The sequence below is a fragment of the Hippopotamus amphibius genome, chromosome 7, assembly GCF_030028045.1.
Source record: "Hippopotamus amphibius kiboko isolate mHipAmp2 chromosome 7, mHipAmp2.hap2, whole genome shotgun sequence".
In the NCBI taxonomy this organism is placed as follows: domain Eukaryota; kingdom Metazoa; phylum Chordata; class Mammalia; order Artiodactyla; family Hippopotamidae; genus Hippopotamus; species Hippopotamus amphibius.
The window spans coordinates 131,341,329-131,364,233 of record NC_080192.1 but is presented as its reverse complement, the minus strand read 5'-3'; the positions used below and the strand labels follow the sequence as shown (position 1 = coordinate 131,364,233).

General features: G+C 45.5%; 1 long non-coding RNA gene across 1 annotated transcript; it reads right to left on the bottom strand.

Annotated features, from left to right (window-relative positions):
• Nucleotides 1–206: 206 nt before the first annotated feature.
• Nucleotides 207–21,698, bottom strand: LOC130856672 (uncharacterized). Its single transcript, XR_009054646.1, has 4 exons — nucleotides 21,652–21,698; nucleotides 5,479–5,633; nucleotides 2,298–2,406; nucleotides 207–2,191 (listed from the first exon to the last, which is right to left on the bottom strand). It is a non-coding gene; the product is annotated as an uncharacterized LOC130856672 (long non-coding RNA).
• Nucleotides 21,699–22,905: the final 1,207 nt, after the last annotated feature.

Genomic DNA, 22,905 nt, shown 5'->3' with positions numbered 1-22,905 from the left:
ACTCCTCCTTTTCCTAGCCTCATTTCTGAGTTAAGAGACCAGCTCACATACCTCCACCTCCCACCTAGGGGAGGGCTGGGAAGATTGAAACGGATACAAACATCCATCTGCTGGGGGTTTTCTCTACAAAGAAAGTACAACGATGGCAAGCGCTGGATTAAAAAACAAAGTCAAAACAAAAACAAAAAGCAGAGAAAATCTGGAGGTTTTTCTGTTTGAAGTGAGCTAAAAACAAAAGCTGGGGGTGGGGGGTAGGTTGAAGAAGGTGACCTCACTGTAAACAAATACATCATATGGCTCCTACCCCAGCCAACCTGTGAAAATGTGGGATATCCCGGCTCCGCAAGGGAGCTGCTCCTGAGCTGCAGGTGAGGTTTCCGGCAGGCATCAGCACCGCATTAAAGGAGGACTGAATGATTCACTCTACAGAGACCTCGCCAAACAGATGAGTTCAAAGTTCTGCTTTTAATCGATTCAGTGTGTGATATCACTGGGCAGCATTTCCTCCAAAGATAAGGGTAGCATTGATTATCCGATACGAAGTACAGGCAGCCTTGAGCAGTGAGGAGCCCACTGCCAGAGCAAAGGGGCCGAAACTAGCTTTGGGAGGGGGTGCAGGTTGCTGCTCTGCCGAGATGAATACAACTCCCAGCTCAAGCCCCAACCCTGGTAGCCGGAAGGGTCTAGATCCTCCCTGCTGTGAGCCAGCCACCAGCTTGTGGGAAGGGGTGGGGGGAATACACAGAGCTCTTGGGCATTTCTGAAAGGCAGAGTGTGGCAAGTCTCAATGTCTGCTCCATCTCAATCAATAACATCACTGAGCTGAAAAAGTTCCAGACCCTGTGCTGAGTGCTATGGAAGTAACTGACGGCCCTGAGCTCTGCCTGTAGGCAGCGCCCATTCCAGCAAGGAAGAAAGACATTGGACAAGTATTATAAACAATTGCCGAGAGAAATCAGGTTGATCACGTACAATTTTTAAAGGACAAAGTGACATCCTGGGAGTGGAAGGCTTTTCCTTGCTGGGGTTGCCCAGAGTTGAAGGGGTTTGGAGAGTTTACAAATGATTGCTCATCTATAAACAGAAGGCTTCCAACACTGCCTTTACCCCTTAGCTTTTCCTGTCCTGGTCAGCTTCTAGAGGCTCGGCTCAGCCTGGGGAGGGCTGGTACCAGATCTTAGACTGGATTAGAGGCTCCTCCTATATTCTCATCCTATGATCAGTGAGAACCACCTGCCACCTCCACCCATATTACTTCTCATGCTGTATTTTTTTTTTTGGTGGGATCTTCCTGCACCAGGGATCAAACCCGTGTCCCCTGCATTGGCAGGTGGATTCTTAACCACCGCGCCACCAGGGAAGACCTCATGCAGTATTTTAATTGTCTGTTTCAATGCCAGTCTCATCTACTGAACACTAAGCTCCTTGCAGGCAGGGGTATGTCGGTTTCACTCACAATTATAGCCTCAGGGCCTACAGTTAACAGGGCAGATAGCTGCCCACAGCTTTGAGTGCGGTCCACTTAAGGCGCATTTAGAGAAACTTCGCTAATAATGATAGCTGGCATTGTTTGCACAGGCATTATGTGTCAGACACTGCTAAGCACCTGGCAAACACGGACTCATTTAGTCCTTGCAATAATCTTCTGAGTTTGGCATTATTATTCCCCTCATGCGAACAAGGGACCCGGAGCTCAGAGAAACTAAGTAATCTCCCAAGGTCACACAGCATGGGACTAGATTCAAACTCAGGACTGTCTCTGGTTCCCACAGGTGCTGGCCTGAGGTCCCCTGGAGTGGAAGTATGTTCTCCTCTGTAAGTGTACAAAAAAGAGGGAAGTGTTTCTGGCCAGATGTGGAAAAAGTCTATGGAGTTTTGAGTGTTCAACAGACACATCCACGAGGAAGGCAGAAGGATCTGCAGTTGTCAGGATCTAAAGCTTCCAGAGCTGGGGCTCCTAAGCCTGCAGCATCCTCTGTAAGGAGGTGAAGGGGGGTACCAGATGCTACGAGGCTTCTCCTGGAAGATGCGAGAGGCCTAAGGCAGGTCCTAGGAAGGCGATGGACGGGTCAAGCATCAATGCCCCTCTTAGGTTCTTGGCATCTCTCTCAGGTTCGTCTGGGCTTCTCCCCAGAACTCAGGACCTGCCGCATACAGGAAGCCTCAGAGCCAGTCTCAGACTGAGCAGGATCTGGGGCGGGAAGCAGAGGGATAGAAAGAAAGCTTATCACTGTGAGGGTCAGGGCACAAACTAACACAGACAAGAAGCACAGGCACAAAAGTGCCAAGTGATTTACCTGCTGTCACAGCACAAGCCTTAAGTGGGGTGTGCTGAAACATCATAGACTGATCTGGCTGCACAGGTATGTTTCTCCCCGAAGAGCCCCTTCCGCCTGCTGCTACTCCCTTGTGGAAAATTAAGAGAGGAGCTTGTCATCACCGAAGGAAAGAAAAGTAGCCTGTTCATTTCATCACAAAATCTCCTGCAAGCCTATGGCAAATAGCCTCGAATCCTTCCTTCCACCTGATTTATACCGATTTATACCGAAGCCATTGTTCAGCCTGATGGTGCCCAATATATCACCAGAATGAACACTGTGCATCTTGGTATTTCACCCTCCAAAGCCTCATAGAAAAATGGATGCTAATGAAGAGAACTTCCGTGTTTTCCTAAGAAGGTCATCACCTCTGGTAATGCAGAGAGCTTCAGTAGATCAATAAAGGCAATAAATCAATGCAATTTATTAAATACAACAAGCGCTTTCCCAGCAAATGTTCAGGAAGAGTCCAGAACAGTGCGTCACCGGCACTCAGAATGGGAAAAGGTTCTGGGAGCTACTTAGTGTGTGCAAAGTTTCAACAATGCCTCAAGAGAGAGTTAAAGCCAGGAACAGTGGTGCTCATAATCACCCCATCCCAATCTCTAGCAGAGCTCTCCCTGTGGGATCCTCATCTGTGTTCTTTAGACAGAATCCAATTTACCATCCTTTCTACAGAAACACCCGGATCAGCTCCTGGGACAGAGCTAGAAAATGTTCAAGTGAACAAGGGCGAATTCCACTGTGCAAAGGAAAACACAAGTGAGGCAAGGTTAAACACAGGGGGTCTCAGAAACACGGGAACCGATCCTTGAATCTATCCATTGTCGTCCTAGAGATAGAGCCCCCATCAAGGCATCCATTGTCGTCCTAGAGATAGAGCCCCCATCAAGGCATCCATTGTCGTCCTAGAGATAGAGCCCCCATCAAGGCATCGCAAAGGAGAGCCCACATCCCAAATCCGGTCCTGACATGTAGACAGAGGTGGTTTAACAATTCATCAGAGTAGGCAGACCACCAGTGTCTGCTTCCTCTGTGAGCAAGAGTTCCTTAAACAACCCCTGCACTGATGAAGACGAGATCATATCTCTCCCCAGCAAGGGCAAGCCTGGGACTGCCATTTCCTCACCTCAGCTCCAGTTCCATTCTTATCTCTCTACCCTAAGGCCACTGAGCAGGGAAGGGGCATGGCAGGGCTGCTGTGGGGTCACAATCCAGGCTACAGACACCCAGGGCCTGGCCTGAGAATGGGCTCCTCCCCAAGCAGGGAGCTTTTGTAAAAATACTGACTCTCCATGTCATCCATCCATCCATGCATCCATCCATCCACCCCCCAAATGTTTGCTAAGGGCCTCACCACATTCAGGATTCTGTGGGAAGGCAGAGGGTCTCTCAAGGATCCAGAGTACACAACAGATGATAAAATAGTCTGTTGACCAGTGACATGATAGAAACAATATGAACTCTGGAAGCAACTACACCTGGGTCCTCACGTAAGCTGTGTCTTCAGGTAAATTATGAAACCTCTCAATGTGTCTAATGCCAAACCTAGAAAATAGGGGTAACAATGGTACCTACCAAATAGGTTCTTTTATCACATTTAATAATGAGATCATGAGGTTTCCTAAAGGATGATAAGGCATACCACCAGGAGGAGAGGAAATAATTTTAGCAGGGGCAAACTTTTATCTAATATAGATATGTCTTTTAGTAAAAAATAATATCAAACTTAATTTCACAAGTATTACTACTTAAGATAAATCTAAAATTTAAACTAAGTTTACACAGAGTATGAAAGGTATTTGTAATACATGTTACCAACAAAGGGCTTGTATCCAGAATATATAAAGAATTTCTACAAATCACTAAAAAGATTACACAACAGATGAAATGGTACAGTCATTGGAAAGCCTATCTGATACTGCCTCCTACAGCTGAATATCACATCTTATAACCCAGCAATTACACTCCTAAATATATTGTCAGCATACATGTGCTTTAATAAGTCTGTACAAAAATGTTAATACTACCATTATTGGTAATACCCAGAGATTGGAAACAACACAAAATCCATAAACTGCAGAATAAATAAATAAATATTAACAGCAGAATAAATACGTAATGGTGCTATATTCACACAATGGGATCCTACACAGCTAGGAAAATAAATGAACCCCAGCTACATGCAACCACAGAGCTATGCTCTCAAACACGAAACTGAATTATATAAATCAGACACACATAAAAACATACACACTGTCTGATCCCATATGCATAATGAACAAACTAAATGATAGAGTGTGAGAATCAGAATTGGGGTACCTCTGGAGGAGTAGTAGAGGAGCAAGAGAATGGTGTCTGAGGCCCTCGTCCTGTTCTGTTTCTTGAAGTTTCATGATAATTTATTAATTATCTATGCTTTGTGCACTTTTCAATATGTTATATTCATAATTTTTTAAGTTTTACGAAGTCTTTAAATATTAAGTAAATATATGGGTGTGCGATTATAGCAAAGTTATGAGGATAATAAAGCCTAAAGATGGGAAAATGCTGTGGTGATTGAACTCACTAACCCTCACAAGATACAGATCTTATTCTGTACTCTACGTAAATTGTCTCACTTAGTTGTCACGACTATCCTAGGAGGTAGGTAATATGATTAGCCCCCATTTTACAGATGGGGACTCTAAGGCACAGGAGAGATAAGCTGCTTGCTTAAGGTCACCCCGCTAGTTAGCAGCAAAGCTAAGATTCAAAGCCAGGCAATCAAGCACTGAATGATGGTCACGCTCTGAACCATCACCCACGCTGCCCTCATGCAAAGGACCAGCACAATAACTAACACATAATCACGCTCACTCTGTGCTGACTCTTATTACAAAGAATGGTCTTTCTTCTTGATTCCCTGTAGTCTGCTCAGGGAAACTTCCCGTCATCCATCATCCCTCCCAATTTATTTCTATGTTAAGATTTTGATACTTCTCCTTCCCCTCGAAATTTTGTGTCCATATTTCAAGAAGTCTAGTGAAACACTGCCTACGTGGGGACGAGGGGATATCAAAGACACGATAGCACAGCCTTTTAAAACATTCAAGAAAATAGCCAGGCTGGAATCCATGATACATTAACCCCAAGCGCACGAGGCGGGATTCAGCTTCACCGGATGATGGCTGTCTGGGGAGACCACCGAAAGGTTTCCAGCTGAAGGGTGGAGGTGTCGACGCGTGCTCTCCGTTGGGATCCTGCAGGAGCGTGCGCGCCGATGGTGGCCGATCACAGGGAAAGCCCACTGTTAACAGCAGGCCTCTTCGCCTCCTAAAAGGAAGCCAGAGACAGATGATGCAAACGCTTTCAGAAGGAAGCAGGGGAAAAGGCTCACAAGCATTAGAAAAAGCAGGGAGATGCCTCCAGGGCCCGACGGATTGAGGATATTGTCTGAAATATACTCAAGATGCATCTGCTCTCAGGAAGTATCACACTTGGAGAATGTGAGGTCACCCATTTGGGAGAAGACCCCCCCTGGTGCCCCGCCCTGCCGTGAGCCCCTCCAGAGCTGGAAAGCCTGGTTGATTTGTGGTCTGAAGACTGCTCTTCTGGCTCTGAATAGCCGCACAATCCTTCGGGTGTTAAATTTATTTGTCATCATTGCAGCAGTCTGTTTCATTATAACGAATGGGTGTACTCATGCGACGTGACATGCCATTGGAAACCCCCCTCCCCCAACTGGAAATATCCACAAAGATGCCGGGCAAGGAAGCAACTCTTCTTCAGGAGACCACGCTCCTGTAGATGAGGCCCCACTGGGATGGAGGAATTTCACCCAAGACATTTCCCCCAGGACACCTGGGTGGACAGCTCCAGCCTTTCAGGCTGTGGGGACAGGATGGGGCATCCTATTTGTGAGCTGCCATTTCTGAAAGCTAGTTGACAGGGGCAGAGCTCCGCTCTCCCGGCCTCCTACAGAGGCTGTGATTTCCCATGCACATTATTAATGAGCTTCATCCTCAAGTTATTCTGGCTGCATGTGGAGCTTAGAGGACTTGGGAGCACAACTTGGCAGGCAAGAGAGGCTTTACAACGCAGTACTTCCCCAGACTGTTTTAAAAAAACATAATATCAAAGAGGAAATCAGAGAGTGTGGGGCGGGCAAGAGGCAGTAGCAAAAATGGGTTGAAAGAGTAAAATGAGGAAAAGAAAAAATTTTTTAAAGTTTTTAAAAGAAATATATATATATATTCAGCTCCATTTCTGTTCTGCCCTGTTCCTTCCAGCCTTGGGGCCACTCTCTTGCCCAGAAGGCTCTCCTGCTCTTCTCTATCTGCTCAACCCCCGCAAGTCTTGCAGGGCTACGCAAGCCATTGCCAAACATTCTCTGTTGACTTCCCCAGATCTCAGAGCAATTTTCCTTCTGGAAATCCCTTCCTAGTAGCCATTTGGCACCTCCTTCATTTAATTATTCATCAAAACAGGTACGGATTCCTTGCTGTGAAGTAATTGTGGCAGATGCTAATCCCAGGTCTTAGGTAAGGCAGTTTTCCTGGTGGGTATCTTGTCTTGTTCAAGAGGCTGAGGCCCTGAGAGTAGGAAGCATGGCAGGTTCATGGCCATGAAGCCCAAGGCCTGGCACATATTGGGCCCTCGGGGAATGACTGCTAGATGACCAAATTGGACTCAGCATGATGGAGAGTGGCCTTGCTTGCTCTTTCCCAGTAACCCCTGACAGGATGCTGTTAATAGCATCATGGCCCATCTTTCCAGAGGGCAGCTGGGAGCAGAAGACCAGTCCCTCAAGAGGAAGGTTCTTAGATGCTAACCCAGCTTTTGCTTGTGGAAGGATAGAACCTCTAAAGCCCCAAACATCATCCTACCTGCTTAGGTCTCCGGCTGGGGACTCAGCAGCCAAAGAACAAAGACAGTGATAGTGATGGGGGGTGACGGGAGGAGATACTGATGCCTAAAGACAGCTGGTTGCTTTCAGAGAGGAATAGACATTTATTAGCAAACAAGTTAGGACCACGAAGATTCTGATGAATAGGGAGCTTTATGGGAAGATGGGGGTGGGCGGGGGGAGGCAGATGTAGAGACCTGGGTTCTGCCTTGTCCTCAGAAAGAAAAAAGACATGGAAGGCAGAGCAATGGAAGAATAATCAATTCCTGAAGAGTTCTGAAACCCAGTTCACACTGGGTTCACACTTCAACCCAATTCCCAAAGGAGCCTGTTCTCCTACAGTCGTGGACCAGCCCAGCTCCCCTCCACATGCAGAAGCATTTTCAACTAAGCCCCATCCCTGGGACTTCCCTGGTTATAGACGCAAAAAAGAGGAAATCTGGTCATTTTTAAAGGTTCTTACAACCATGATCGTGATGCTTCACTTACTAAACTATTTCACATTAGTACATATAAAATCAATTTTCCCTGATCAGAATATTTTCCAAAGTTTCCATGATGTATCAACTACTCTTCGGGCTACAATGCGAGGCAGACTGAGTCAGCCATAACTTGACCAGGAATTAAAGAGGCTGACCCAGGCTCGCCAGGTGCTCCAACAGTAGAAGCCTCGGTCTCTGCTGCTCTTGAGTCAATGTGAGCTCCTGGGGCCCCTCCTAGCAGAAAAGCAAGCTGGCAGATCTCCTTGATCAGAGTCAAGTCAACACCATTGGCAAGTTAATCACAAAGGAACAAAGTAAAGTACAGATATAGCCTAAATGTTTCACCATCTCCAGAGACAGGCCAGGCCTTGAGGTTCTGGATGATGAAAAGCACTCTTTCCTATAAGCTCTCTGCTGTACCCAGATTTCCCCACTTCAGGAGGGAGGGGGCAGCTGGCCATGTTCCTATTGCCAGATGTGACAAAACAGCCGTTTTCTGGCCAAGGCAGCACTCTCTAGGAGACCTCAGACCTCGGCCCTCATTCCCTCCTCAATCACTGTAGGGATCAGCAAGAGAAGCTCCCCCCCATTGGAAGACACCTCGTTCCCAACCCCAAGGCGTAGTTACTTTCCCCAAGAGAAGACGTTGGCACACACATCACTGCATCACTAAGTGTATCCAAATGAGAGTCACCCCGGGGTACATCTGTTTTGAGTCAGGATCTCCTAGCGACATTCAACAAACATCAACTCCTCTAAAGCTTTCCCTGCATGGGCTTAAGCCTAGATTCTTACATCCAACAAAAAAAGCACCAATCTCCCTTTCCTTTGATGAAAATCTTGACGTCTTCCCAGCACCATGTTGTGTGACAGAGAGGCTTGCCATTCTCTTCCACCCTTTCCCTAAATGGAGAGATAGGACAGGGGCTTGGATCTGTCAGCTTGTCCTCTTCTTTCCTGTTAAGGTTACAGTCAGGTTTAAATAACAAGTGATTACAAAGCGGCTTTCTCCTTAAAATGAGAGTTAATATTAATGCAATTACGTGCCGATGGCTTCGGTGTTCTGTTGACATGGATCAACATTTAAACACTATCACTTAACAAAAATAAAACCATCCTACAAAGACTTCCACAGTGATGCCAAGAGGCAGAAATGCACAAAGGACTCTACAGGGTACCATTTCTACAAGACTATTCTAAGAATTAGAGGAGAGGGGGAAAACACGACAACGTCTCCCAGTTAAAAATGTTTGTTCCTGTAAAAAGTAAAAGTTGATTTATTTTTATGAAATACTACAAATATGCTCTTAAAGTCACTGAATTCCTCGGCTACCTCACTCCAAATCATTGCTTTATGGAGCTTTTAGGGCCTTCAAAATATAGCACTGTAGCTAAAATAGGGCCATTCCTCCAAGAAACAGGATTGTAAACAGGATGTTAAGGGAAAAAAGGCTTCTTTCAGAACCATGGAAAGCTGCTGTCCTTTCCTTGCTACCCAGATGGGGTGATCTGAGGGCACAAGCCTCTCCTCTCAGAAACCCCTGTCTCCCCACTATCTGAGCCTCACCCTTAGAATCTCTGTCATTTCACTGCAAAAAAAAAAAAAAAACGGGCCACTCAAACCACGCAACTCTAGGGTAGAAGGGACCTCAGTGGCCATTCAGGCCAATCCACCCATGTCACAGTGGGGAAAATGCAGGTCCAGGGACTCAGCCAGAATCATGCGACTTGTCATCGATAGAACTGAGACCCAGGCCCAGGCCCCTAGATGGCCAGCCTGGCACCTTGTCCATTCCTCAGTGTTATAGGGTGAATTGTGTCCCACACAAATAAAGGTATGTTGGCATCCCAACCTCCAGCACCTCAGTGTGTGACCGTATTTGGAGATGCGATCTTTATAGAGGTCATCAAGTTAGCATGAGAATATTAGCATGGCCCTAATCCAATATGAGTGCTGTCCTTATAACGAGGGTAAATCTGGACACAGAAATGGACGTGCAGAGAGGGAAGACGATATGAGGAGACAGGGAGCAGACACCCTCTGCAAGTCAAGGGGAAAGATTTTGAACAGATTCTTTCTGCACAGCCCTCGGGAAGAAGCAACCCTGCCAAGACAATAAATTTTATTTTTTAAACCTCCCAGCAACCCTCGCAAATGAATATCACACCGAATATCCACTGTCTGGAGTAGACTGTGTGTCTGTGTAAATGTCTGTATAGATACGCAGGCTTTATTTCACCGTTCAGGTATCTCTAAATCTTGACTTCTTTAAAAGTGAAAAGACATGATTTCCCTAAAAGTATCTTTTACAAAAGGCACAACTTTGCTCAAAACCCAAGACTAGGACAACAACCCTTATAAGTAGATCCTATTATTAACTTCATTTTCAGGATGAAGACCCTTGGAGAGGTTGCAAAAAGTGCCAAAGCACAACTGATGAGTAAGCAGAAGAGTGAATTTCAAACCCAACTCCATTGGGTCCCAGAGCACAAGTTCCTGAGCAGCACACTGCACACAAGGTAGTGAGCTTCCCATCACCAGCAGTGTTCAAGCAGGAGGTGGAGGACCACCAGTGAAAGATACTTTCTAAGGAATCCCTTCCCTTGAAGGAGAGGGGAGAGGAAGTGTTTTCTAAGGCCCTGCCAACCTTGAGCTGCCCTGAGTTTACCATCCTATAATTACTGCAGCTTTGAGGATTCAAGGAACATTTCAAAGAGGAAGGAAGATGAGAATGTGAATCAGAGTTAGTATAGACAGAAAGGGAATTAATGCTTTAATGATGGGAGAGGAAGATTTCAGTAGACAGGAGGAAATTAGGAGGAATAGCAAGGAAGGTGTTAACAGGATTCGAGTTCTTGGGCTTTCCTAATTAGAAGATGCCCAAAGCTCCAGCCCCACCGATTTTTATGCTGAGTGTGGGATCACCTGAGCCTCTCAGTTGAGCCTCCATCCTGCGTGTAGCCTGATTAGACTGAAGTGAACCCTTGCAGCTTTAAAAGTCGCACGGTATTAAGGATGGCTACAGAGCCGATGTTCTGAGCTCTTCATTTAGCGTTTTTTTTCCAGCCCTGAGTTAAACACATACACACACATAATGCTTCCACCACGCTATGTGTTACATTCTGCTGGTGCCTGAGTGCCCATGTATCCTACGCCACCCTTCATGTGAGCTACCTGCACGTGCAGTGGAGAGAGAGTAGGTCTCAGAGCCCTCAGTTCCCAGAGCAGCTCCCATACTTATGAGGATTCAGAATCCCAGCCGTTGGAAGGATGGCTTTCTGTCTCTGCCAGGGTTCAGGAAGCAGAGGCGTGCTTCTGATGCGGCAGCCGCGGCACATAAAACTTGCTCATTTTCAAGCTAAGTTTTTATTTTCTCTGGTTTCAACAGGTTGCTATGCAGCGGATGCACTCAGTATGCGACATTTTGTCAGAAGAGGAAAGGCAGACTCCCCAAACCCACTGAGAGGTTTTTCCAGGTCAGTAGGAGAAAAAGAGTCGTTCAGAAGCCGGGCTCTGGCTCCCTGGAGAGGCTGGGGACGGAGCTGCTCGGAGCCGGGAGAAGATCGCCTTCGGGAGGCTTGGCGTCAGCTGGGAGAGCTGGACCAGAAGACAGCCTCAAACCCCACACGCAATGTGGGTGCCCCAGAGCCCAGGGGGCCGGCACCTCCAGAAAGGAGGCTCAAGCTTCACATCCACCCCCACGGAGAGCAGAGCCTGCTTACTTCTCCCACTTTCTAGAAAATGCTCAGTGCAAACCTCAACTCTGTCAACCTTCATCAGTTTGTGAAACACATCTGTTTATTTCTGCCAAAGGAAATGGGAATCTCTAAGAGTGGGACAATAAAGCCACACGTAGAGTATCCTGAGTATCTTGCATTTTTATAGAAGTGCTGTTAGTGATTTGTATTTTTAAGCACTTGCTGCACCTCTTAGGAAGGTGCCAGCAAACACCCAGCTCTCCAATCATGAAAGGCTCCTTCTGAGCATGGGACGGGGTTTTCCTTCTCTCTAGCAGCCAGGCAGCTCAAAATTCTCCTTTGGTACTTCCTTGAAAAAGCTATTTTCACCCTAGGTTTCTGGTATATTTTTTACCCCATCACCACCACATAGCAAATGACATTTGATCATTAATTGCCTTTTAATGATTCTATCGTGACCATATCTCACATTGTAAGCTGACTCAAATCCTTTTTGGAAATAACTGGTTATAAATAAGCACCTCCACAAAGTGTTCAGGCTAAAATGGGCAGAAGGACTCGGACTTGGAGGAAGAACACTCCCAGTGATTGTATAGGGCATTTGGGAACAAGAAGAAAATGTCTAGTTCCATGTCTCATTCCTCTGATGGGAACACCGAGGTCAAGAAAGGGAATGAGACTTGTCCAAAGTCACACAGTTCATCAGTGGACAAATGGACTGAAACAGGAGGCACCCGATGACGACACAGTGCTAATTCCATTACAGTCACTGGTCAGAACACATTCAGAGGTGTGGGGCTCCGGCCACCTCTACACATTCCGTCGCAGCTACATCCCCTGTGTCCAGCGAGACTGAGCAAGAGAAGTTACTGTTGTTCCCTTTTATCCTATTGGCTTTTCCTACAGCCCTTGCTTAGACTGCAAGGGAGTCTTCTGAGGGTTACTATTTAGGGAGGGGGAATGGCATCCTCAGAGGTCGCGGGAGATGTGCTGCATGGACCTGCCGTGGCCTCAGCATTTTCCATGAAAACACGCAGGATGTAATCAAGCAACAAGAGGACACCCGGATGCCCTGCGGCAATGTGCAAAATACACTGTTTGCCCCCAAACTCCCAAATATCTGGTGTCAAGTTTCTTTCCTCCCACTCTGCAAGCAACACTTTGGGAAAACACAGATTTCTCTTGAGAATTTGTTGTTGTGCTTGTTCTCGGCTTGAAGTGACAATTCCTTGAGTGAAGAGCCTGGGGCTGCCGTGGAAATAAGGAGGCAGAGAGCGTGCACCTGCTGATGGGGAACAAGAGCAATGAACCTTCAACAAGCTGTGGCGTGTCCCTGCCTGACACCCTGCAAGGCTCGCCACCCCCACACCCTCACAGAATCCAGTTCAAACTCCTTACCTGGTCCACACCCTCCCTGGCCTGCCCCTGCCGACATCTCCAGCCTCAGCCCATCGCATCACAGCCTCGCCTTCATCCCACATCCTAGAAACACTCAGCTGGTTGTAGCTTCCTAAACACACGGAGCCTGGTCTTGACCCTGGACCTCTGCTCATGCAGCCCCTCCTGCCGTTCCTCCATCCTTCTGATTTCTCCCTTCTCCTCACCCTGGGCCCTGAAGGGCCACTTCCTCTCTTACCCATGTGGCTTGATTTTTTTCTTCTTGCAGTATAATATTATCCTGACTATTAGGAAGATCCATTTCAACCTAGAATCCTCCATCTTCCCCTCAAAGTTCAGGGGTCCCAGAAAGTACCCAAAAGAAGGACTCTTCCCTATTGGTCATGCACTCTGGGGTCACCTCTGATTTTCAGTGTCATGTCCTTTGTGGTCCTAGCAGGGAAGCTATTTAAATCCTGCCTCAACCTCAGAGGTTTGAACCTCTGGTCCTCTTTTTCTACAACCACAGTGACCAGTAAAACACCTTGATGTCTCAGTTTCTTGGGAAATATCCCATGATCATCAGTACTTCTCTCTCCTACACCCTAGGAACTTTAGAGTCTCTTAAAGCCCCGAGGGGTCATCTGGTCACGGCAAAACCAGAATATGGCTAAGAGGCAGAACTCAGGAGACCCAAGGGTTTCTCTCCGTAAGACGACTGAACATAAGTGGGAGGACGTGGCCGAGACGTTTCCATGGACTGAGTCAAAATCCAAAATTTACAGTCTGTTCAGATGATCTTCACATGAATCATCTGAGAAGTATTTATTTTAGAATCCTGTGTCATCACTCTTTATATAATTATAGAATCACAGGCTGCCAGGACTTGTGCAAGATCTTCAATCCACCCACCTTTTTCAGATGGGGTGGCCAAGGCCAAGAGGGGAAAATTAAGGAATTCAAGCTTCTTCACCAGGACTCAGCCCTCTATCCCCCAGCCCCACCTACAATCACTTCACCCAGGGACCTGGCCTCTATTCACTGTTCTCTAAGTTACACACAGGGAAGGAATTTCTGCCCCTGCCAGCGGATTGGAGAGCAGCTTCACATCTTCCAACTGGCGCTGCTGCAGCCAATGTAGTTATCAGCAAGTCCGCCTGACAACATCAACAGCAACATCTCCCTCTCTCCCCAAGGGACTAAGTGACTATGCACGGGTGTCATGCTGTCTGAAGGTTCTTGCTCCCATTTTTCTCTTTGCCTTCGAGCCCATCTCTGAGACCAAGACAAAGTGAGCGGGTTCTAGGGATCCTCCCTCCACTGTTCCCTGGTGGAACATCTCTTACAAACAGAATCTTCTTTGGGATTAAAAGTCCATCACGCACAGCAATTCAGAAGTTTTCATAGTTCAAATCAAGTTCCAGATTCACTTCCCTTCACATGTAGCTATCTCCCAACCTTGCATTCTTGAGCCTCACTATGACTTCCTGGGCACACAGAACTTTTTGTAAGGCTTTATTTTCTTTAGAGCAGTTTTAGGTTCATAGCAAAATTGATAGGCAGGTACAGAGACTACCCATGTCCCCCTGCCCCTGCACAAGCACAGCCTCGTTTGTTACAGTCGACAAACTTACACCGACGCATCATCATCCAAAGTCTCTAGTGTACATCAGGGTTCACTCTTGGTGGTGTACATTCTGTGGATTTGAGCAAATGTGCAATGACATGTATCCACTATTACGGTACCATGGTCTTTTTGCTATGCTAAAAAGCCACGGGGCTCTGCCGATTCATCCCTTCCCCCACCTGTCAGCCACTAATCTTTTTACTATCTGCAGAGTTTTGCCTTTTCCAGAATGTCATAGAATTGGAATCATACAGTATGTAGCCTTTTTAGATTGGTTTCTTTTACTTAGTCAAATGTATTTTAGATTCTCGCCTGTCTTTTCATGGCTTGATAGCTTATTTATTTTTAGTGCAGAATAATATTCAATTGTCTGGATGTCCCAGTTTATTTATCCATGCACCTACTGACGGACATGGTGGTTGCTTCCAAGTTCTGGCAATTATGAATAAAGCTGCTATAGACATCCATTTGCAGGTTTTTGTGGGACATACATTTTCAGCTCCATTGGGTAAACACCAAGGAGTACAACTGCTGGATTCTATGGTAAGAGTGTGTTTAGCTTTGTAAGAAACCATTAAAGTGTCTTCCAAAGTGTCTGTACCATTTTGCATTCCCACCAGCAATGAATGAGAGTCCCTGTCGCTCTGCATCCTCTCCAGTATTTGGTATTGTCAGTGTCCTGGGTTTTGGCCATTCTAATAGGCCTGTAGTGGGATCTCATTGTTGTTTTTTTTTTTTTTTTCAAATTATTATTTATTTATTTATTTATTATTTTTTGGGGGGTACACCAAGTTCAATCATCTGTTTTTATACACATATCCCCGTATTCCCTCCCTCCCTTGACTCCCCCCCCCACCCTCCCTCGAGTCCCCCCTACCCTCCCCGTCCCAGTCCTCTAAGGCATCTTCCATCCTCGAGTTGAACTCCCTTTGTTATACAACCACTTCCCACTGGCTATCTACTTTACAGTTGGTAGTATATATATGTCTGTGCTACCCTCTCGCTTCGCCTCAGTCGTTTTAACTTGCATTTCCCTGGTGGCCTATGATATGGAGCATCTTTTCATATGTTTATCTGCCATCCATATATCTTCTCTGGTCATGTGTCTGTTAAAGCCTTTGGCCCATTTTTTAATTGGGTTGTTTGTTTTCTCATTGTTGAATTTTAAGAGTTCTTTGTATATTTTGAAAAACAGTCTTGTATCAGGTGTGTGTTCTGTGACCCAGAACTTTTGATTTTGTAACTCAGAGACGATTAATACTCCTGGGACAGACCGGCGCTTGAGGATTCAAATTCCCAAAGAGATGGGTCTGAACTAAGTGGAACCCCAGAGAGGACTCTGTCATGAGGAGTTTGATGAGTGACTCTGTTCCTATTGAGAAAAGGCAATCCATTCTTAGGAGGCAACACCACTGAGACTTTAGGAGTCAGATGCATGCAGTCCCCAGATACCCACAGGGCACTCACTATGTTCTAGGTACTAAACCTAACCGTAGGACAAGGCACATTGGTAGGGGCAGCAGTAACGTCTAACATCTCTGAGTACCAGTGCTTTCTGTGAAATATCTCATTTTATCCTCAAAATAATCTTAGGAGGTAGTATGGTTGTGACAGGCTGAATAATGACCCCCCCAAAATGTCCACAACCTAAACCTGGGAACCTGTGACTATGTGACAACCTTTCTTGGCAAAGGGGGCTTTGCAGATGTGATTAAGTAAAGACCTTGGGATGGGGAGATTATTCTGGATTACCTGGGCGGGCTTAACATCATTACAAGATTCCTTAAAAGAGGGAGGCAGGAGGGTCAGAGTCAGAGGAGATGTGATTATAGAAGCAGAGTCAGAGTGATATGGAAGACGGCAGATATTGAAGATGGAAGGGGACCAAGAGCCAAGGAATTCAGGTACCCCTAGAAGCCAGAGAAAGTAAGGAAACAAACTGTCCCCTAGAGCCTCCAGAAGGAGTGTAGGCCTGCCACACCAGACTTTAGCCCAGTGAGACCCATTCCGGACTTCTGACCCCCAGAACTGTAAGATGACACTTTTGTGCCATGTTAAGCCACAAAGTATGTGGTAATTGCTACAGGAGCAATAGGAAACGAATACAACTATCACTGCTCCCATTTTACAAATGAAGCAATGAAGATGCAGAGAGCTGAAATGACTTGTCCTAAATGGTACATCTTAGCAACTGGCAGATCCAGGACTTGAACCCAGCTAGTTTGATTCCAGAGCCAGGATTCTTAGCTACTAAACCATAATATTAACGACTGATCGAATCCATGAATTAATAAATAAACAAATAATGAAGATTCATCTGTGAGGTTGCAGAGCTTAGAATTAAGTTAAAAATGATATAGAAACAACAATAGAGAACGCAGAAGGCATCTAACACAGGTAAAGCATACCGTAATTTCCTCTATAGAAGAGTTATTATGAAATAAAATGACCAAGTTTTGCTGGTGGGAATGCAAAATGGTTCAGCTGTTGTGGAAAATAATTTACTGGTTCTTCATAAAGCTAAACATAGAACCATACGACCCAGCAGTTCTACTCCTATGCTTATACCCAAAAGAAGTTAAGCTACTGCCTAACACAGGGAGATCAACTCAATGATTGCTGATGACCTAGAGGGGCAGGATAGGGAGGTTAGGAGGGAGGCTCAGGAGGGAGGAGATATGAGCATATATGTATAAACACAGCTGATTTGCTTTGTGTACAGTGGAAACTGGCACAACAGTGCAAAGCTATTATACTCCAATAAAGATCAAAAATAAATAAATAAATAAATATAAAAAATAAAAACAAAAATATAAAACATCAAATAGGTTTCAATGCATGTGTTCGTAATGATAATAATAATGGAAAACTCATCAGTAATCTTTGAAGGATGCTAGGGAATCACCTTATTGTTTTAAAATCTAGAAAACAAAGCAAAAATATCAAACATTAAAAAAAGTTTAAATAAAAAAGTACTGAAACAAATGTTTGAACAGATGTGTTCATAGCAGCACTATTAACAATAGTCAAAATGTGGAAGTAACCCAAATACCCAGCAACACGTGAATGGATAAATGAGTTGCAGTGCATACAAATGATGGACTATTATGCAACCATAAAAAGGAATAAAGTACCAATACATGCTACAACATACATGAATCTAGAAAACATCATGCTAATTGAAAGAAGCCAGGCATATGCATTGTATGATTCTACTGATATGAAATAGCTAAAATAGGTAAGTCCATAGAGAGAGAAAGCAGACTGGTAGTTGTCAGACTGGGGTGGAGCCGGAGAGGTAGTGGAGAGTAACTGCTTAATTGATACAGGGCTTTATTTGGGGGCGATAAAAATGTTTTGAAACTAAATAGAGGTGGCGATTGCACAACACTGTGAATATATTATTGTGAATGTACAATAAACGCCACTGATTGATTTTACATTATATGAATTTTGCCTCAATAAAAAATAAAATAAGAATACTGAAAAAAATTATCATGGAGGACTTTCTAGAAGATGCAGAACTTAACCTGGGCCTTGAATGATGACTGGGAATAGGCAAGCTAGGAGGAAAAGGAATAGTAAGTAAAAAAAGAGGATGTTTTCCCTTTAATTCCCACAATAGACATTCCTGCAAAATCTACAAGTTCCTGCACAGTCTTCCCCAGGCCTACCTTACTTAACCCCTTCCAAAGACTCCACCCAGCACTTAGAGATTCTGCAGGCATTCCCAAGGGCACTCCACACATTCGCCAATGGTTTTATATAAATCGTGGGAAAAAGAAGACTTTCTGGAGAGCCATGTGCTAATACCACATAAACTGGGGCAAGTTCCAAGTGACTCAGAAAGCCAGAGAGCACCCCAAATTAGTCCAAGGCCTGCAGCCAGGAGACCTGAGTGACCGAGCATCACGTGACCCCCTCCACCCCTGGAGGCACCCACAGCTCTGTCATGCAGCCCACCTGCCATGACTTACTTGGCCCTACCCCACTATTACCTGCCCTCCTCCCAGGATCCCTGCCAAGGCCACAGGTCAGGTGTCCCCGAAAAGCTACAGGAGTCTGGGGAGGGCTGTCCTCTGTGAGAAGAGAAGTCCAGCTTTTCTCAGTCATCAGTCACACTGCCTCAGGGGCAAAGGAAATGCCAATGGCCTCCCTGAAGGGAGAAGGCTGGATGCACCTTTCTTCAGGAAGCAGAAGCAGTTCTGGGAGCCAAGAGTAAGGAGGCTTGCTTTCACTGCTTGCCCCTCTAGGGAAGGATTTGATTAGCTGCTCTCAGAAATTTTAGGAGCAACCCATGTCTACACCCAGTTTTCTAACTCTGAGCTCCAAGTTACTTCTGTGGCAGTTTCCCAGTGCTGTCTTCAGTCACACCAGGGTCCTCTGGTTCCTTCCTGTATGCCAGCCATCACTCTCAGCAGGATGGGAGGCTGGGTGGAGAGAAGTAATGAGATATATTCAGTTCTGCTTACAAATTGCTTTCAGCCCTGTGGAGCGAGGTGCTTCTAAACGTGAAGTGTTACTGCCACACAAGGAGGATGTATGACTGAGAGCTTAGCCTGACACCTGACAAGGCCCAGGGCAAAGCCACTGCCCCCACCCAAGGCTCTCCCTCCTTATGCAGAAACAGGGGCACTGGCAATAGGGTCCATCTCTTCTCCAGGCAAATGCATCACCCCATCGGAGCCCAGAGATCTCCCCTCTGAACTCCTTCAACCCTCCCTATTTGCATACTCGCTGGGTGTGGTATGTCACAGACAGCCTCACTCATTACCTTTTTATAAGTATGCCCTTCATCTAGTACCAGCTTGGCAATTCACCCAGGGGATAGTTAGTCTTCTTCATCCTGAACTCTCATTGAGCGTGTCCTGGTACCTGTTCATATATACACTGGCTGACCAAATGTTATACATTCATACTCTTGCTCCTGTGTCACCAGTACTGCAGGCCTTTATGATCTCAAGATTAATGCAGACAAGTAGCAAAACTGTTCACATTTATTGCATGCCTATTGTGTGCTAAGCACGGTGCTGTGCGCTTTATACACACTTCCTCCAAACCTTTTAACTACCTGCAAGTATTTAACTACCTCAGGAGACAGTTAAGGGCAATGTCATTTCGACATCCTCAGCTCTTTCCCTGAGCCACACCAACTAGTTTCCACTCCTACCTTCCTGCCACTCCACCAAAACTGCCTTCTCTGATGTTGCCTACGCCCCCACCTGGCCAGATCCGATGCCTACTCTTTGGAGCTCGTCTAGCTGAACCTAAGCAGCATCCGACCAGGCTGACCACCCCTCGATCCGGAAACATTCTGCTCTTAGCTCCTGGACATCACGCTGCTGGTTTTCCTTCTACCTCCTGACACCTCTGACTACTCTGTCTCAGGCTCCACACGGGTTAAGGAAGAAGTTCTGGGTCCAGATTGCTGGGTTCCTACCCTAAGCTCCTCTAACTACTCACTGTGGGCTCGGATATCTCAGTTTACTTCACAGGGTTATTGTGAAAAGAAAGAAAGAAATTCATGCCACACATCTAGAACAATGCACAGTCAGCCCATAGTAAGCCCCATGAATGCTAGCTCTTTGTACGATCACTACGGTTATCTATCATTACACCGTGTCTAAATTTTGAAGTTCACAGAGCCATTCTGGGTCCTCTTCTCATCTCACTCTTGCCTAAGGCAGCCTCATTCATCTCCGTGATTTCCGATGACATCTATATGTTGGCATCTCCAAATTCATATCTCCGATCCAGATCTCATTTAAGCTCCAGACTCATTTATCCAATCGCCTCCTTGGCACATCCCTTTGGATATCGTGCAGGCCCCTCAATTGACACGTCAAAAACTGAACACTCCTCTCCCACTTGGCCCTCCTCCGTCTTCTTTATCACAGACAATGGCACCATCATGAGCTGGTGGTGACTTAAGAGACCATGGGATCATCCCTGACACTTCTCTTTCTCACACCTCCCACATCGAATTCATTGTCTCAAGCTTCCAATTTCACCTTCAAAGGATATCTTAACTCCATTCCCTTCTTCTACATTTCAATGCCATCACCCTACTCCAAGTTGCAAATCTCCCTGTTTCATCTCTACCAACCCCAGATTCCTTTACTCCCTTGCAACAATGAGGCAGCCACAGGTGGTGATAGTGGTGATGGTGGTATCCTTTTAATGTTTCAGTGTAAGTCAAATCATGAAGTCAATCTATGCTGAAAACTTTCCGATTGTTTCCCATTGTCCGTAAGAGAACATCAAATTCCTCAACGTGACCCTCAAGGCTCTTCCATCCCTCCAGTGTCATCTTGCCACCCTCTTCCTGTCTCACCCCACTCCTGCTACACTAGCGCTGCCTCCCTTCCCTTCCCACAGGCAGTTCCTTCTCCAGCCTACTATCTTAACCCTTTTGTGCTCTGAACTGCTTTGGCAGCCTGGGGAAGCCTCTGGAACCCTGCTTGGGATGTTTGTTACTGTATAAAATAAAATGCATAGGATTACAAAGGAAACAAGCTATATCAAAATACAGTTATCAAAATATTATTTTAAAAATATATGTGTGACATACCACTCAGGTGAGAGATTTTGATAGTGATGGAAGCTGTGCGTATAAGGGGAGGTGATGCAGGAGGTTTATGGGAAATCTCTGTAGCTTCTGCTCAATTTTGCTGTCAACTTAAAGCTGTTCTTAAAAACATCTCTTAAAAAATTCACTTCTGATGTAGCAATAATACATGTGCTTCTTTATCACGGCATTAACTAACAAGATCCAGCAATGGGTCTAATAACTACTATAATTTCAATGTGATGTAATAGCTGCAATTTTCACTGGTGACAAGTCATACACAGTCACCACTAGCACGACTGTGAAATAAGGCCAAATTCCCCTGCAGCTAAGAGCTTTGTTGTCCAAACCAACTCTCTCCCTTGTTCTTTGACTGAGAAACCCCTACCCACCCTTCAGCCCCAGAATTCCCTTCCTTAGCCCCCTAAACTAAGGGACAATCCTCTGCTGTTACCCTCTCTCCCTATACCCCAGTTTTACATCTCAAAATTTATCTCAAATTATAATTACGTATACATGTGCTTGCCTGCTTAGTATCCATGTTACTAGATTGAAAGCTCTCTGAGGACTGGAATGATGCCTACTCTGGTCAGTGATGGAGACACAGGAGGGCACGATTCAATGAAGGAATGAATGAATGAATGAGTTGCTCACAACTGGTACGCAATGAAGCACGGCTATAATAAACCCACCTGTTTAGCTCCTGAGGTCTTGTTCTTCCCCTGTGTCCCACTGAAACATGTTAAGAGATGATTTCTGGGGATAAAGAAGATGTGGCACATATATACAATGGAATATTACTCAGCCATAAAAAGGAATGAAATTGAGTTACTGTAGTGGGGTGAATAGACCTAGAGTCTGTCATACAGAGTGAATTAAGCCAGAAAAAGAAAAACAAATATCGTATGCTAATGTATATATATGAAATTTAAAAAACATGGCACTGATGAACCCAGTGGCAGGGCAAGAATGAAGATGCAGATGCAGAGAACGGACTTGAGGACACGGGGTGGAGAGGGGGATGAAGGGGAAGCTGGGACAGAGTGAGAGAATAGCATTGACATAGATACACTACCAAATGTAAAAGAGATAGCTAGTGGGAAGCTGCTGCATAACACAGGGAGATCAACTCAATGCTTTGCGACGACCTAGAGGGGTGGGAACGGCAGTGTGGGGGGGAGCCTCTAGAGGGAGGGGATGTGGAGATATATGTATAAATACAGCTGGTTCACTTTGCTGTACAGCAGAAACTGGCACAACAGTGTAAAGCAATTATACGCCAACAAAGAGCTTAACAAAAAAAAAGAGACGATTTCTGCTTTATACACATGCACCTTCTTTCATCATCTTCCACTCATCTGTCTGCTCAACAGAAAAGTTACCTAGGTCAGCCTTCAGAGAGGTTATCTTTACCAAAAATATTTATATTTCCAACAGTAGCTTTTGTGGAAAAGATGGCCAAAAGAAATGGGTTCATGATTTTGTTTTATTTTTGTGAAAAGTTAAGTGATTTCAGGTCTATTCAGTTCCTAAGAAACAGAACTGCGATGATGATGGTGAACATTTGCTGAGTGTTCCAGGCACTTTTCACTTATTAGCTCATTTACCCTTTACTGTATCCCTACTTCACAGTTTAGGAAAGGGAGACAGAGACATGACGAGCCCAAGCCAAAAGCTGCATCCTGTTCCCCCTCTACCACCACATACACCTATTGTGAAATTTTTCTCCAGCACCCCAAGAGCCTGAGATTTGATAACAGAGATTCTTCATACAAATAGATTCTCAAAGGGGTGGTATCTTAACCCACTCATTTCGACTAATACACTGCCCAGGACCCATCTATCATCAAATCAGCTAGTCTTGCATCTTGTGAAGCAATGATACAAGTTCAAAGTTCAAGGCTCAAAAACCTTCCTGGGGGACAGGGGTCATCATGTGAGCGATG